General features: G+C 33.8%; 1 long non-coding RNA gene across 1 annotated transcript; it reads right to left on the reverse strand.

The window, feature by feature from the left end:
- Positions 1-3,065: 3,065 nt before the first annotated feature.
- LOC140183939 (uncharacterized) lies at positions 3,066-3,850 on the reverse strand. Its single transcript, XR_011880519.1, has 2 exons — positions 3,558-3,850; positions 3,066-3,361 (listed from the first exon to the last, which is right to left on the reverse strand). It is a non-coding gene; the product is annotated as an uncharacterized lncRNA (long non-coding RNA).
- Between the last annotated feature and the right edge of the window lie 11,827 nt (positions 3,851-15,677).

A 15,677-nucleotide genomic window follows, 5' to 3' on the forward strand; every position in this document is an offset into this window, starting at 1 on the left:
AAATTTGAAGGAAGAGAAGTGAAAATATAGATTAAAAAGATAAGCGATGAAAAATTAAAACTAAAAAGTCAAAAAAATTTGTATATAATAAATATTTTATGTGAATAATATTACAAAATCATCTTTTAATTATATTTAACTATAAATTTAATACTTTTTTATAATTTTTTGAATTTATTTAAATTATATTATTTTATTAATTTTATTTTTTGTAGAATAGAAAAGTAGAAAGATAGAGAATGAGAGAGAAAAGAGAGAGAAAGACAAAGAAGAAGAAGGAATGAAGGAGTTTGTTAATTTTGGAGAAAAAATTATTTTAATTGTAATAAAAAAATCTCATAACACAATTTATTTTGTTAAATTAGTAATATAAAATATAAATTATGAGTTATATATAGAGTGAAAAGGGGTTGAGAGAAATAGAAAAGGAGAGAGAGATAAATAAGAGGATGGAAGAAATGAGTTTATTAATTTTAGAAGAAAATATTTTATCTTAATTTTAATAAAAAATATCATGTGATACATTTTGGTTGTTAAGTTAGTAATATAATATAATTATATTTTGAATTTAATTTTAATTGTAATTAGAGAATGTTATATTATATATTTTGATTGGCAAATTTGTAATTAATAATAATGATATATAAGAGAGATAAAGTGGGTGAAAAATAAAAAAATAAAAAATTCTTTAATTTTATAAAAAAAGATTTGATTTTAAATATAATAAAAAATAACAAATTTTAATAATAAAATTAATAATATATAATAGACGAGGTACGAATACAGCTAATTTTGTTTTCAAATAGTCGTATAAAATTCTAGTTTTCCAATTTTACGAACTTAGGAGGATATGAATGAAGATGTATTTATAAGATTGTAGGTTCATGAACCTGGATGGGTCAATTTGCAAGTATCAATAGTCAATAGTCAATGGAATTTTAGGATTCTGCATTCGTGGGTTTAGAATAATTTGGTGATGGTGATTTATTATTAAGCAAAACTTTATTATACTCATTTGGGGTCATAGTGTGAGCTTCTGTGAAGGTTCGTTCTTTATGTGAAGTGCAGGCGAATTTCGGTCACGTGGTTTATTTTCATTTTACCAATTTCCATCTTTGCCATCATTTTGAAATGAACTAATGAACTTGTGCCATACTCTTCTCACTCTTGAGGTGGCACGTCCCAGTGCTCCCTTCTTTGCCAAAAAATTTGCAACTTTGTTTGTATCTCTATGGATAATGGCAAAGCGAATTGACACACTCCTGCAATTCTTTAACTCGAAAATTTTGTGAAGAAGAGCTGACTCACAAGGATTAACCACGTTGAAGGGCCTCAACCGAATCAGTTTCTCACAAATCAATAAAACTTGCTCCATGCTCAAGCAACATAGCCAAATCTGTTGGTATTCTTCAATCCCGAGATGGAAGAGCTTCATGGAGACATAGCCAAAACAATAGCCTTACGTTCTCAGGAGCCACTCATATCCCTCTTTAGCCTTGTATTTGCTGGCGGAAGAGCCTAGCCAAAACCACCCTGCTGGCCTCACCATGCACCCAAGGGTCATAGGAATCAACGTCTAATTTCAATTCCTTCTGAGATAAAAGAGAGAAGATGTATTGTAAATGCCAAGAGTTGTTCATAATAAGATCACATATTCGAAGATTTGTGTCAGAAATATGAACAAAATCCATTTGAAGATCATCCAAGGAGAGAACCAAAAGGAATTTGTGATAGTCCCAATGTTCCAACTAAAACCTTTTAATTCTGAGCTTGGATGCAGCAAGAATAATGGCTTTCTAAACATGTGAGGAACCAATAATTTATCCTTATTGGATAAGAATTGCCACCATACTTCTTTGAAGTAACTAGTGTCTTCCAAGGAGTGAGAAGACTTAACAAAAAAAATAGAGATAAAAAAATAGGAGATATGCATTAAAATTGTTATTTATATGATAAAAAGTCATGCTATTTATAAGGATCTTTCAAAGTAATCTCATAAATATTTAGCTACCAATTACTAACTCTCAACTACTTATCATTACTCTAATACAATTACTTATTATTGTTCTAATACGTTCCCATAAGTTAAAGGATGAAAAATATAAAGACCTCCTAATTTTCAGAGATTAAGATAAAAGAGATGAGGAGACAATGGCTTAGTAAGATGTCAGCCAATTGTCCTGAAGAAGAGACAGGAAGAAATTTTATCATTCTAGCTTGAGCCTTTAGACGAACCACATGACAATCAACTTCCAAGTGTTTAGTTCGCCTATGAAAAATAGGATTTGCTGCAATCTGTAGAGCGCTCTGATTATCGCAAAAAAGAATAGGAGTGCCATCAGTTGGAGAAAATGCAGCATATTGATCAACCATTCGAGCTCATAGGTGGTGTTTGCAAGAGCCCTATATTCTGCTTCTATTGAAGACCTGGCAACAGTGGATTGTTTCTTTGTTTTCCAATAGATCAATGACTTTCCCAAAGAAAAACAATAACCAGTTAAAGAACGACGAGTATTTGGACAACCCGCCCCATTAGAATCATTGAATCCGCACATATGAACAGAAGAGTCACGGGAAAGAAAAGACCTCTGCCTGGATTAGACTTCAAGTATTTCAGAATCATTGAATCCGCACATATGTAATGTCAGGCCGGGTAGTAGTAAGGTAGAGGAGGCTACCAACAAGACGACGATAAATTAAAAGATCAGGAAGCAAAGGGCTACTGTCCTGCTACAATTTTTGTAGAACTGTCCATGAGAACAGATGCTGGTTTAGCACACCCAACAAACTAGAATCTTCCAATAAATCAACACAATACTTTCTTTGAGATAAAAAAATTTCTTTAGCAGAATGAGCAACTTCAATACCCAAAAAATATTTAAGAATACCCAAATCTTTGATTTTGAAATGCTGATTTAAAATAGATTTAATGGTAGCCATTTCAGAAATAGAATTACTAGTGAGAATAATATTATCAACATACACTAATAAGACAGGAACTTCAGTACTAATAAATTTGACAAAAAGACTGTAATCAGAGAGAGCCTACTGGTACTCACAAGAAATTAAAAGTTTGGATAATTTTTTATACCATATTCGACTTAATTGGCGCAAACCATATAGTGATTCAGTAGTTTACAACACTGATTTGGATGACTAGAACTGATTCTAGGAGGCAAGGTCATGTATACATCTTCAAATAAATCTTCGTGCAAAATAGCATTTGTTAACATCTAGTTGATGGATAGACCACCTCTCCAAGAAATCCACCCTTTCTGTCTGTGTGAGGCCTTTTGCTACAAAACGAGCCTTATAGCGTTCCACGGAACCATCAGGGCGATGCTTGATCTAATAAATCCATCTACAACCAATGGGTTTTACACCAAGTTTGGTTCAAATCTAGAGCAACAAGTTCAGCTTTCATAACACTACGTCAATGAGAATATTTATTGGCATCTTAAAAAGACTTTGCCTCAATTTCAGAATGCAAGGATAAAATGAATTTCTGATGAGAAGGAAAAAGAGAGGTCAGAGACAAAACAGAAGAAATAGGATACCTACAAGTTGAAGATGGTGGAGTTGGAGTAGTGAGAGAAGAGCCACAAATGTAGTCAGCGAGATGATTGGGGGAATGTCTTTGACGGATCGTAGATGAATGGTTGAGGACGGTGTAGCAGAAATTACGTCTGATTGATAAGCAGGAGATGAGGTTAAGGATTGTGAAGGAGGGGAAGAGATGAACTGAAGTGTATTAGGTTGATGATGAAGTATGGGTGAGTCAATGGGTAATGGTTCAGGCCCAATGGGAAGAGAAATGGGTTGTTCAGTTTGTGTTTCATGAAATTGTTTTGTTTTGGACATGTGTAAGTTTGGTATGTTTAAAACTAATTTAGTATTAGTGGCAAAAGGCATTACCATTTCAAAGAAAATAATGTTTATGGACATTTCAAACTTTTTATTTTCCAAAGTGTAAACAATGTACCCTTTAATTCTATTTTTAAAACCAAGAAAAATAGCTTTTTTTGTCCTTGGATCAAATTTAGAATAATTAGCCATGAAAATTGATACATAGCATAAGAAACCAAAAATCTTTATATCATTATAGTTAGAAAATTTATTAAATAAAATTTCAAAAGTAGTTTTAAAATTATTTATAGAAGAAGGGACTCTGTTAATTAGATAAACTGCATGATTGATAGCATAGGACCAAAATGATAGAGGTAAATTAGATTGAAACATGAGAGCATGAGCCACATTTAAAATATGTTGGTGCTTATGTTCCTCTCTCCTATTTTGTTTGGGTGTTTCAACACAACTACGTTGATGAATTATGCTCTTTGAAAAAAAAAATCATGTAAGAGAAATTCCAGTTCATTGTCGGAACGTATATACTTAACTTTGGAGTTAAATTGCGTTTTGACTAATTCAATAAAATTCTTGACATGATTTTGTACTTCACTTTTTTATGGCAATAAAATTACCCAAGTAAAACGGCTAAAACCATCAACAATAGCTGAAAAGTATTTATGATTATGGATTGAATTTTGTCAAAACAGGCCCCATATATCAAAATGCAATAATTCAAATTTATGCCTTTTTGTTTAGGACATTTTTTGGACAAAGATTAAAATTTTTACATAGATAATTTTTCTTTATTTCTATGCTTCATGATGAGCATTGTGATGTTTGCCATTTTTTTAAGCAAAAGAAACTTTCATTTTCTCTAAGTTTTAATAAAGCTAATGTAATGGGTGTTGAATGAGTGGTGTTTATTGTATGAGTAGGAAATGGATTATTTGTTGTGATGGAGGTTTCAAGGACATACAACCCTTCTCTCATGCTATCCAAACCAATAATCTTCAAATTGTTGTCCTGTAAAAAATAAGAAAAGCGTGAAAAAGTAAGTTGGCAATTGATCATTGAAGTTATTTTTGAAATAGAAATAATATTAAAATTAAAGTGGGGTAGGTAAAGAACATCATGAAGAAACTTTAGAACCATTAGGCATATGAATAGTAACTGGATTAATTTTAGAAAAAGATATAAATCAAGATAAATTGGAGGTAATATGATCCGTGACACCAGAATCAATGATCCAAGTGCCTGTAAATTTATTTTGTGTAGTAAAATTATTTAAAACAGAATAAGTATGGAATGAGCACAAATAATGGGTACCCAAAGTTGGGTCAGGAAGAAGCCCAATTTAGTTGGAGGGTGAGAGGCTTTTATCCTTGCTATCTAAAGATTGAGATTTAGCCTTTTTCAGAAATGCTAGAAGGATGCTGTGTTGGGTTGGAGTGAGGCCCAAATCCTGCTCTGTGTGTATTCTCTGATGAGGAGTCCTTTCTTCATGAACTAGGATAGGAGAGAAAACTGGCAGTGTGGGAGAGCCATGAGGTGGTGTTGGCACAATGACGGCATTAACGGAGGTAGAGGCACGGTCAAGGAATTGTGGTTTCCTTGGGTGACGTGGGTGGCCGGAGGGTAGCCATGTTTGTTGTAACAAACATCCACGGTGTTCCTCCTGATGGAGGATAAATGTCGATAAAAGATTTCACACAAATAATCACGTTGCAAGTATAGTTCTAAACTAACAATCAATCCTCGGTCAACGTTTAATCAGGTTGTCACAAGTACAAACTCCAATAAAAATAAATCGAAGTATTCAAACCTCGGCTCATCTCTCAAGGAATTGCAGGGAAGTGTGTTTATGATTGGTTATGATGTGCTTCTTTTTGTGGTTTTGAAATAAGGAACAAGAAATGTAAATAGCGAGAGAGTAAAGAAAACTCAATTGGTAAAAAGGTCTTGGTAAGGGTTAATGGTTAAGGATCTCTATCCTTGTTACTAATCACAATATGATAGTCGTAGGGATCAATCTCATTTAATTATTCTCTAATAATTGAAGAAAAGTCAAATGAGCTTCATCAATCCCAATCTATAAGTCCTAAGCACTCACTAATCGAATTAGTGAAAGCTAGTGTCAATGGACATCAATCATCAATCACTTGGATATTAGCAACTCAATGTCACCCAAGTTATCAACCCAAGCCAAGAATAGAAAAATCTACTCTATAACTAAAAGAAACATTTCATCAAACACATAGCATGCAATAAAAGTAAATATCACAAAATGCAAGAAGTAGTAAAGGCTATGACTAACATAAACAAGAAATCAATAATAGTAAATAAGGCAAATATCAAGAGACATGAAAACATAAAATTGCATTGAAAGGAAATTGAGAGTAACAAAAGGACCCATAAACTAAAATTGCAAAATTAAGAAATTAACAAGAGGAGTTGGTGAACTAAAGTGCTAGAACAAATAAGAGTAAGAGAAAACTAAATTAAAATAAGACTGAAACCTAAACCTAAGGAGAAATTGAAAGAAGAAACCCTAAATTCTAGAGAGAAGAGAGAGCTTCACTCTCTAGAATTCTACATCTAAAGCCTAAAGTGTGTAAATGAATGGTGAATGTGTACATCCAGGTCCACTCCCCATCCTCTTCTCTTTATTTTCGGGCTTGAAACTGGGTCGAAAGCAGCCTAGAAATCGCCCCTAGCATTTTTCCTTTACTGAGGCATGTGCCGCTTCTCACGCGTACGCGTCAGTCACGCGCACGCGTCATTTGGACTATGGCTTGGTCACGCGTACACGTCATCCATGTGTATGCATCAAGATCAGCTTCTCAAATCTCCAAATTCTTGTGTTCCTTCCACTGTTGCATGCTTCCTTTCCATCCTCTAAGCTATTCTTGTCCTATAAAATCTGAAATCACTTAACGAACAAATCACAGCATCGAATGGTAATAAGAGATGATTAAAAATTAGCAATTTTAAGGCCTAGGAAACATGTTTTCAATCATAGCACAAAATTAGGAAGAAAACTTAAAAACATGCAATTTACATGAATAAATGTGAGTAAAGTTGATAGAATCTACTCGATTTGATCCAAAATAAGTCATAAAATAGTGGTTCATCACCCCCTTCTACCACAATAAGAGCAAATCTTCGAAGAACTGCCATTGCCGCATCCTGGGTTTCAAGAGGCATACCCACAACCATGACCAAGAGGAGGAGGACGAATTTTTACGACAGCAGCAATGGTTCGTTGATCGTCTAAAATTTGAGATGCGTTTTGAAATTGACGTTTGTGTTGAACGACAAGAGCGAAGACCTTGGTGACAGGCGGAAGAGGATCAAGAAAAAGAACTTGTGATCGAGGGAGTGAAAGTGTGAGACACCGACGGTGAGAACTTGGAGCACTAAGAGTAGACGGTGGGAGACCAAAGCACTGAGAGCAGCAGAACTTCTTCTTCACACTGCACCAGAAGCGGCAGATGGCAGCGGCCATATACCAGCTGTTTTCAGAAATACCGCTAAAATGCTGTATTGTGACAGTCTTGGTGACTTTTCAAATGGGACTGCTAAATCAAACAATTTGGCTGTGGTTAAAGGGCAAAATGTAAGTCACACAAATAAATCCTCAATTGGAACTAAAAAAAAGAAACCCTCTCCTTCCGTGATTCAAGAAAAACACAAAACCTCAAAGGGCTCTCTACTTTTCTGCTGCGCTCAAAATCGTGCCACCCTCATCATATCGCTTGGCCATTGCTCCATCCTATTGCATCGCCTTTGCGTGTGAATCCCACTCTCACTGCCTATTCAGTCTGCTACTTCCCACAAATCCCACGAACAAAATCTTTCCTCAATCCGCCACCCATGCACCATCCTTCTTTCATTCTGATATGCTCCATCTTTACTACTGCTTGGTTTCTTTTTTCCTGGTTTGATCTTCTCTCTGCACTTACTTTCAATTAATTAATATGTATTAGGGTTATCTATTAGGAATTAGGATGAGCTTTTTAATTTGTTGTAATGAATGAGTTTTCATTTAAGCTCTTTATCTTGAGTTTCCATCTCATTACTCAATTAGTATTTTTTTAATATTTGTCTTTTTTATTTTTCCTCTGTTGATAGTACGGATACTTCTGACTAATTTTACAAGCAAAATTGGTATTATAGTTACCAAGATTTGAACTTCAAAAGCCATTCATGTGATTGCAATTACTGATGAAAATGGGGCATGCTCTAGGACATTAAAAGTTTTTATGGCAATTCTAAATAAAAAATGAATTTTCAAAATAGATAGTAAGTTATTGTAGTTCTATGTTTTCTTACTTTATTACTTGATTTTATCCTCATATTTAATTTCTGACTATTGAGTTTCTTAATCATTTAATAACTTTATTATTTGGTTCTTATTCTGCAATGATTATGTTCATCTCAGAATTGGGGTTAAAAAGAAGAATAGAATTTATAGGACAATAAGATCAAATTCAATAATATTTTATGTAATGTTTTCACATAAAATATTTATTTTAATTGTGGTAATATTAATTCCTATTGAAATATCAAAAAATGAGATATGAGATATTGATATTCTACTCATGGAAATTCATGAATTATACCACTAGTTATTATGAAACCTTATTATTATTATTAACGGTATCTTTTATGCTTGTATATATATATCCTATAACATATTACTAGTTATGCCTTTTAAGTTGTTTATGAATAGTAAATAGTTGGCTTTATTGTGGTTAGCTTTTGTGGTGGTTATGCACTCTATTTATTTTTGTTTATTCTTATATTTGTTTCATGTTTATGCTATCTATCTCGTATTTTAGGGGTAAAAACATGCATGAAGAGACAAATCATGTTACAAAAAAATCACATGAGATCACTCTTACCAACCATGGGTGTCAAGGTGGCCCAAAAATTAGCAGATTGAAAAAAATTGTCAATGTATATACCTCACTTCATTACATCATATGTTCATGCAAAGCCATAGCTTGTCTTTTATTATACAACTTAAAATTTTGCAACTGGATATCTTTAATTGTCTTTTTCTTTTTGAGCTCACTCATTTAACTATTTAGCAAATTTCTTATTATAATGAATTCTATTATTCTATTTTTTTAATTATTACGATTGCAGGAATATGACATCCACAAAAAGGCAAAATTTGGTAATTTTGTAATAAGTAAATGTGTTCTTGATGTGTGATTCTTAGTTTGATGATTATTGCTTGAAATTGGATGAATTTCTGCTTAAATTTTGTTGAAAACTTGTTGATTTATTGGCTTGGTGGTTCAGCTTCATGGAGATAGTCATGAACTGAACTGTTTTGGGTATATTTGGGGTTGATTTTAAGTATGAATATTGGGAAATTTGATGTGATTTGGTGGTTGAAAAGTTAAAATAAAAGTTGAGAAAAATCAATATTGAAAAGCCTGAAAACTGATTAAAAATCAAACTGAAAATTTGAAAGAAATTTAAAAGAAGGTTCGGTTTTTATGGTGGAAGTGTGATCACCAACACAAAGTTTATTTTTGAAAATAAGATTGTATTTTGATAAAATACCGTAGTTAAAAATAGTAATTTTATAAGTTTATGCATATTTTAGGTAATAAGTAAAAGTTCAAGAATAAAATGGATATTTTATAAAAGTACAAGGATAATTTTGATAATTATAATGTATGTAAATTATTTTAGTTAATTTGTAAAGTACGTTGGTTCAAGATATAAATCTTTCTAAAAGTTCAAAATTAAAATGTAATTCCCAAAAGTTTAACGATAAGACTTTTAATAATCATGTTTTTATTATCAAAATAATAATAATATTATTCTCTTATTATTAATATTAGTCTACTCATAATAATATAATTATTATCCTTTTTCTAAAGATATTATTTAAATTTGAATATTTGTTAATGAAAAGGTGAAACAGCAATATTTTTTAAAAGGTTTAAAAAGACAAAGTTAAGTTAAGAATCTTTGAATATCTTTTCATAAGACACTTAGGGAAAGGTGAGGAAAAAGCGCGTGGATATATAATTTTTATTGTTGAAATGTATGTAAGTAAAAGAGAATAATAAGAAAAAAAGGAAAAGAAAAGAAAAAAATTAAAGGGATCTCTGGCATAGGAGAGCAGAGAGCAAAAACTAAGAATTTAACGAACCTCTACTACAAGAGAGTAGAGAACAAAAAAGAGAAGAATATATTAACTAAAGAGATATCTGCCACACGTGAAAGCAGATGTAACCCTATTTAGGCCTTAGTTCCAAACATAACGCGGGGATACCCGTAGGTTACATTGCTTTTCCAGACACACATGAGTACCCCGGGGGTTGCGCTTGTGAGTCAAAGTTTACTTACAGAGGTTTATGACGGGCATGCATGAACACTATAAGTGATGCACCTGTAAAACAAAGGTTTCTTACAGAGATTATGACATAACGTGCTTAGTCTGGGACTAAACTTTGGAAAAGCCATATTTGACCAAGGTGTTGGATTATTTTACGAATGGGTAGAAACTGATAGATGAGCTCATTACCTGCAATAGGAATAGACATGCATCATATTTAGTTGCGCATATTTCTGTATTGTGTATTTCTATGAATCTGTGTGCTTTTGGTTGATTACTTTTCTATTCTCTGTTTGTTGAAGTTGTATCTGTTCTATTGTTTGTTTGCTGTAAAATAAAGAATAAAATGAACTTAACTGCTATCCTGACCCTACTAAGGACTCCCCAATTCTTACTCCCTCTTTTCACCTTATAGATGGAGATGGGAGAACTTTTCTCTGATCTACTAGAAGTTTTTTCGTATGAGGATCTCGACCTCACCCGCGTGTATATACTCCATGACCCGTCAAAGAAAAGGACCATATATAATCACATTTGAAGACCTAGAGTGTCTTTCCCTCACTTTTGTGACCTTATATGGGACTAGGCTTATAGAAAGAATTAGGCTAGCCTGGAGGTTATAAACCTCCGCAATATATTTTTATAAAGTGCATTTTAGAATTGCGGCGGTTGTAGTTTACAAACCGCTGTAATTTAAAAAAAAAAAACCTGTTAACCAAATTGCGGTTGTTTCAAACCGGCATAAATAGTTTAATCCTGTTTTGCGACAGTTATACCAGCAGTTGTTAGAAATCACTGCAAAAATTACTACCCGCACAACAAACCAGGGCAGTTCATTAACTGCTAGAATTGGATTTTGCGGCAGTTTTAGCGAAAAAATTCGCCACAATTTAGCTGGCCACCATAATTTGAATGGAAGGCGTAATGCAAATTTTGCAAGAGTGTGCTTAATGCAAATCCAAAAAATGGTACCAAGTTATTGAAGAACCATGTGGATCGATATTGTAAGAGAATAAAAGGGGCTAACTCAAGGCAATCATCAATTGTTGAATCATAAGAAAAACAAGTACAAATGCAAAAGTGAATGAAGATGGCTTTGTGTTTGATCCTTCATACACAAGAAAGTTATTTGACATTGTATTTTAATTTATGTATGAATCTTAAGATTTTTTCTTAATTTATATATAAATATGTAAAAATTAAAGTGTTATTTAAGTTTTTAAGGGACAAGGCGAGTACTCGTGAGGGCGATTAGGGTGCAATAGTCTACTACCCGCGGGTAGGGTGCGGAGCACTACAAGAAAAATACTAAGTACGGAAAAATATAAACCTGATGTGAAATATGAAAAATATAAAAAATATCGCTTTAAACCTGATATGAAATATGAAAAATATAAATTAAAATTACGGAATGACATGGAATTGAAATATCTGAAACAATGCTAACTATATTTCATTCTTCGCAAAGTTTCTTAAAGAATTATATATATATATATATCATAGAACTATGTTTACATTAAACTTATTCAAATTCATCTTCTTCTTCTTCTAGTATACCATCCCCTTCTTCCGAGGTAGTTTTCTGATTATCATTGAACTCGTCTTCGTCTTCTTCATTGCTATCAACAATGTCTTCTTCTTGAAGATTGTCGTCCTCTGATAGAAATGCATTAGCATCTATTCCAAGGTCAATGATGTCATCATCCATAACAACGGACCTAAGGATAATCGGCTCACCGGTATCAACCACCATTTTCGAAGGACTTGGATCATCAATCTGGTAAGGTTCCTAACCCTCTGTCCTATCATCAGACTCGATGTGACTCCTTAACTTAGTCTTAACCACAAATACTCAACTAGACTTGCATGAACCTGGATAAGAAAAATGGTATACCTTTCGTGCATTTTGAGGTAGAATAAAAGGATCATAGTGTCTATATTTCCTTATTATATTAACTTTAGTGATATCGTAGTCCTTGTACTTTTATGTTTCTTATCGCGAACTTGGATCATACCATTCACATTTAAACACACGCACCTTGTACGTAGTATGACGGAAATACTCTAATTTAATTATGTTGTGCAACACACCAAACCAATCAGAATGACTACCGCCTGAACTCCCACGAACCCAAACTCTGGTGCTATTTATTTTCTTTCCAATCAACAACTGTAAGGTATGGAACAAATATCTATTAATATTGTATATCGGGTAGCTTATTCATTGGACCCGAACTAAGTGCAACTATTTCCAAATCTGTTGTGTCAATTAGCTGTATGCTGACATGTTCTCTGAACCAACATGAAAAATTGTTCAAAGAGGTATCAGGATTTGCCTTTTGGAATAACCTATATGATTCAGCATATGATAAAAAAGTTTTAATTAGATTAAGTTAGTATCTTACTGATTTTAGTATTTACCAAGACTTAAAAAACTCACATGTGGTAGGATGAAATTTGGTCATAGTTAAGCAACACATGCAGATGTGTGACATCGATTTTCTACTACTCTAACTAGTAGTCACTACCCGTACCCATTGCAGTGCCTTTCAGCAAAAAAATTGGGTACGTTGTTCTACTTGACAAGGATTTTCCCTTCTTATCATTTCTTACAACCCTTGTTCTACTTGATTCAACAAGAGACTGAAAATAGAATGAGCAAAGTGTGGATGTTTCTTTAGCTAGGAATGCTTCTCAGATACTGCCATCAATCTTAGCTTTGTTCTTCACGGTGCGCTTAAATCAACCAATCATCATCTCAAATGGGTACATCCACCAAAATTGGACTGGCCCACACAGTATTGCTTCGTTTGGTAGGTAGACTACTAAGTGTTCTATAACGTCAAAAAAGGATTGAGAGAATATCCTCTATAGCTTATAAAGTATAATGGGAATGTTCTTGTCTATGACTGCCAGATCGTTAATCATAAATTTCGTAGCGAATAACTCCTTAAATAACTCACTTATTTCTGTGATGGATTTCCAGATGTTGGTTGGAAGTTCTCTGAACGCGACAGGAAGCAAAGACTCCATGAAGACGTGACAATCATGACTCTTTAACCTAACAAGCCTGCCCAAGTTAGAGGCGTAACCATCAGAAAATCTTAATCTTCTGATCCACTTACAAACATTTTGTTTCAAATCCTTCGTTAGAGCGAACACCGCCTCCCACTGCCCGTTATCAAGTCTTTTTAAGTTCAGATCCAGCCGTCTAAAAATTTTCAACAAGTCTAACTTAGCCTTATCGTTGTCCTTTGTCCGCTCATCATCCATTACTGTGTGCCTAATATTATCAAACAAGTTTTTTTAATGTGCATCACATGAAAACAATGTCGAACCAAGTTGTCTTTCCAATAAGGCAACTCCTAAAATATACTCTGTTTAGTCCAATTATGCTCCCTGTCATATCCTGAAAGTCTCAGATCAGATCGGTCACGCTATCTACAATCCTTGAGATTCTACGGACACGTTGCCAAACTTGCCTATCACTCAACCTTGCAAGAGCCTCTTTTTGTTCAATTTTAATCTTTTTGAAGGAGTCCTTGTTGTGCTAAAAATGATTATCCATGTTGAGGAATCTTTGATGGAAATCAAACCACGAATTCTTACCGCCATTCGATAACCAAAATGCCTTTATATCCTCCATATAAATGCGACATGCCATTCTGCCTTGAGTGGACTAACCTGACAACATGCCATATGCAGAAAATTTGTTGATGATCACATCAATGCAGCCCACAGTTGAAAGTTTGTCTTCGTTAAAATATCATACGTTTCTACACCGTGGATCTACAACTCTTTTAACTCATCCACCAAGGACTGCAAGAAGACATCTATTTTGTCCTTTAAATTTTTGGAATCAGATATGATGCAAGTTAGGAGCATGTATGAGTCTTTCATGCATATCTTGGGACTCAGGTTACAAGGTATTACGACTACAGGCCAACAAGAGTAAGCGTTACCGAAATTGGAATTTGGTGCGAACCTATCAGAGCATAAAGCTAGTCAAACATTTCTAGGCTCACTCACAAATGTTGGATGGACCTGATCAAAATACTTCCAAGCTTCTTTATGTGATGGATGCATCATGATTCTATCATCTCTCTTGTTGTTACTATGTCAGGTCATATGGGGGCGGAATTCATCGATGCATACAATCATTTCAGCCTAGGGACTAAAGGCAAATAGTACATCTGTTTCATTGGAATTCTCTTTAATCGTCGTTTACCAATCTATTCTCTTTAAATTTGGAACCTCGGTGATCTACAAAATCTACATTTAGTTAAGTCTACATCCGTGTTATAGTACAACATACAAACCATTCAAACAACAATTAATTTTTACCGTAGTTAGACCCAATTTTGAAACTAGCTTCTTTGCTTTGTAGTGGTTTCGTGGGATGCCGGTGGACCCGACAGGTAGCAGTTCATTGCAAAGGGTGACTCACTTATCGAAATTCTCTTGGGTATGATTCGACTCTAACTTAATACTCATCATTCTAACATATGCAGACAACTGCAAATGAACCCCCTCGTACAAAGGTTTCATAGCAGATTCTAACAGATGATAAAATCTATTCGCCTCCGGGTTAGGCTCTTCTTTAGTCTCTTCCAATTCCGTAACACCTATTACATCATACACCATCTCATTGTATTTCTCTTGCTTAGACTCTCAGGTCATTTCATCCATGCTTAGGTCTCTCACCACCCAAACCCTCGTTGATCAACCATCAGACCTATTCAAATTCAATCCAGACCGATTAATTTTCTACTCATCTTCTTCTTCGTGTTCCGTCTACATCCAATACCCATCTTTGAACCCGTTATAGTATAAGTGAATAGTTATGTTTGCAAATCCTAATCACTTAGTCAGTGTCACTTTTGACACAGACATCTCGATATCCCTTCAGACCTAAACGGTTCCATGCTGAAGATATGTGCGACAAATGCATCAACCCTTAAAAAATTTCAGGTTTTAAACTCTCCGGGCCAATGTTATCCCTCTCATACATCCATATACGATGACTTTGAATCATCTTGAAGCACATACCATAGAATTTAATGAACAACACATATCATTAATATTTTTAGAAAATTCAGCAGAGTATACGCTATAATTAGAATCTCCCGCTGAATACATTATCGTTTTCTGACAAAAGAAACATGTTTTAAACAAATTAAACGATAATTCGATAGAACTTCTCCTTAATTTAGAGACATCCATCAAATAAATATAACAATTTTTACGTAGGAAACAACTGCAGGCATAAATTATAACATACACGGATTCAATAAAATATCAAATCCTAACCGTTCTAGTGCGTAACCCCTTATAACTCTACAATTTTTCAGCAAACAATCGTTTCGATAAGGTGCTGCTACACAACCTTCTCTCACTTCCGTCCTAAAACTCTATCATAGGAAAAGTAAGTCTAACATAAAATTTAAATAATTCATTATATTCTGAG

The sequence above is a fragment of the Arachis hypogaea genome, chromosome 1 (assembly GCF_003086295.3).
Source record: "Arachis hypogaea cultivar Tifrunner chromosome 1, arahy.Tifrunner.gnm2.J5K5, whole genome shotgun sequence".
Lineage (NCBI taxonomy): Eukaryota > Viridiplantae > Streptophyta > Magnoliopsida > Fabales > Fabaceae > Arachis > Arachis hypogaea.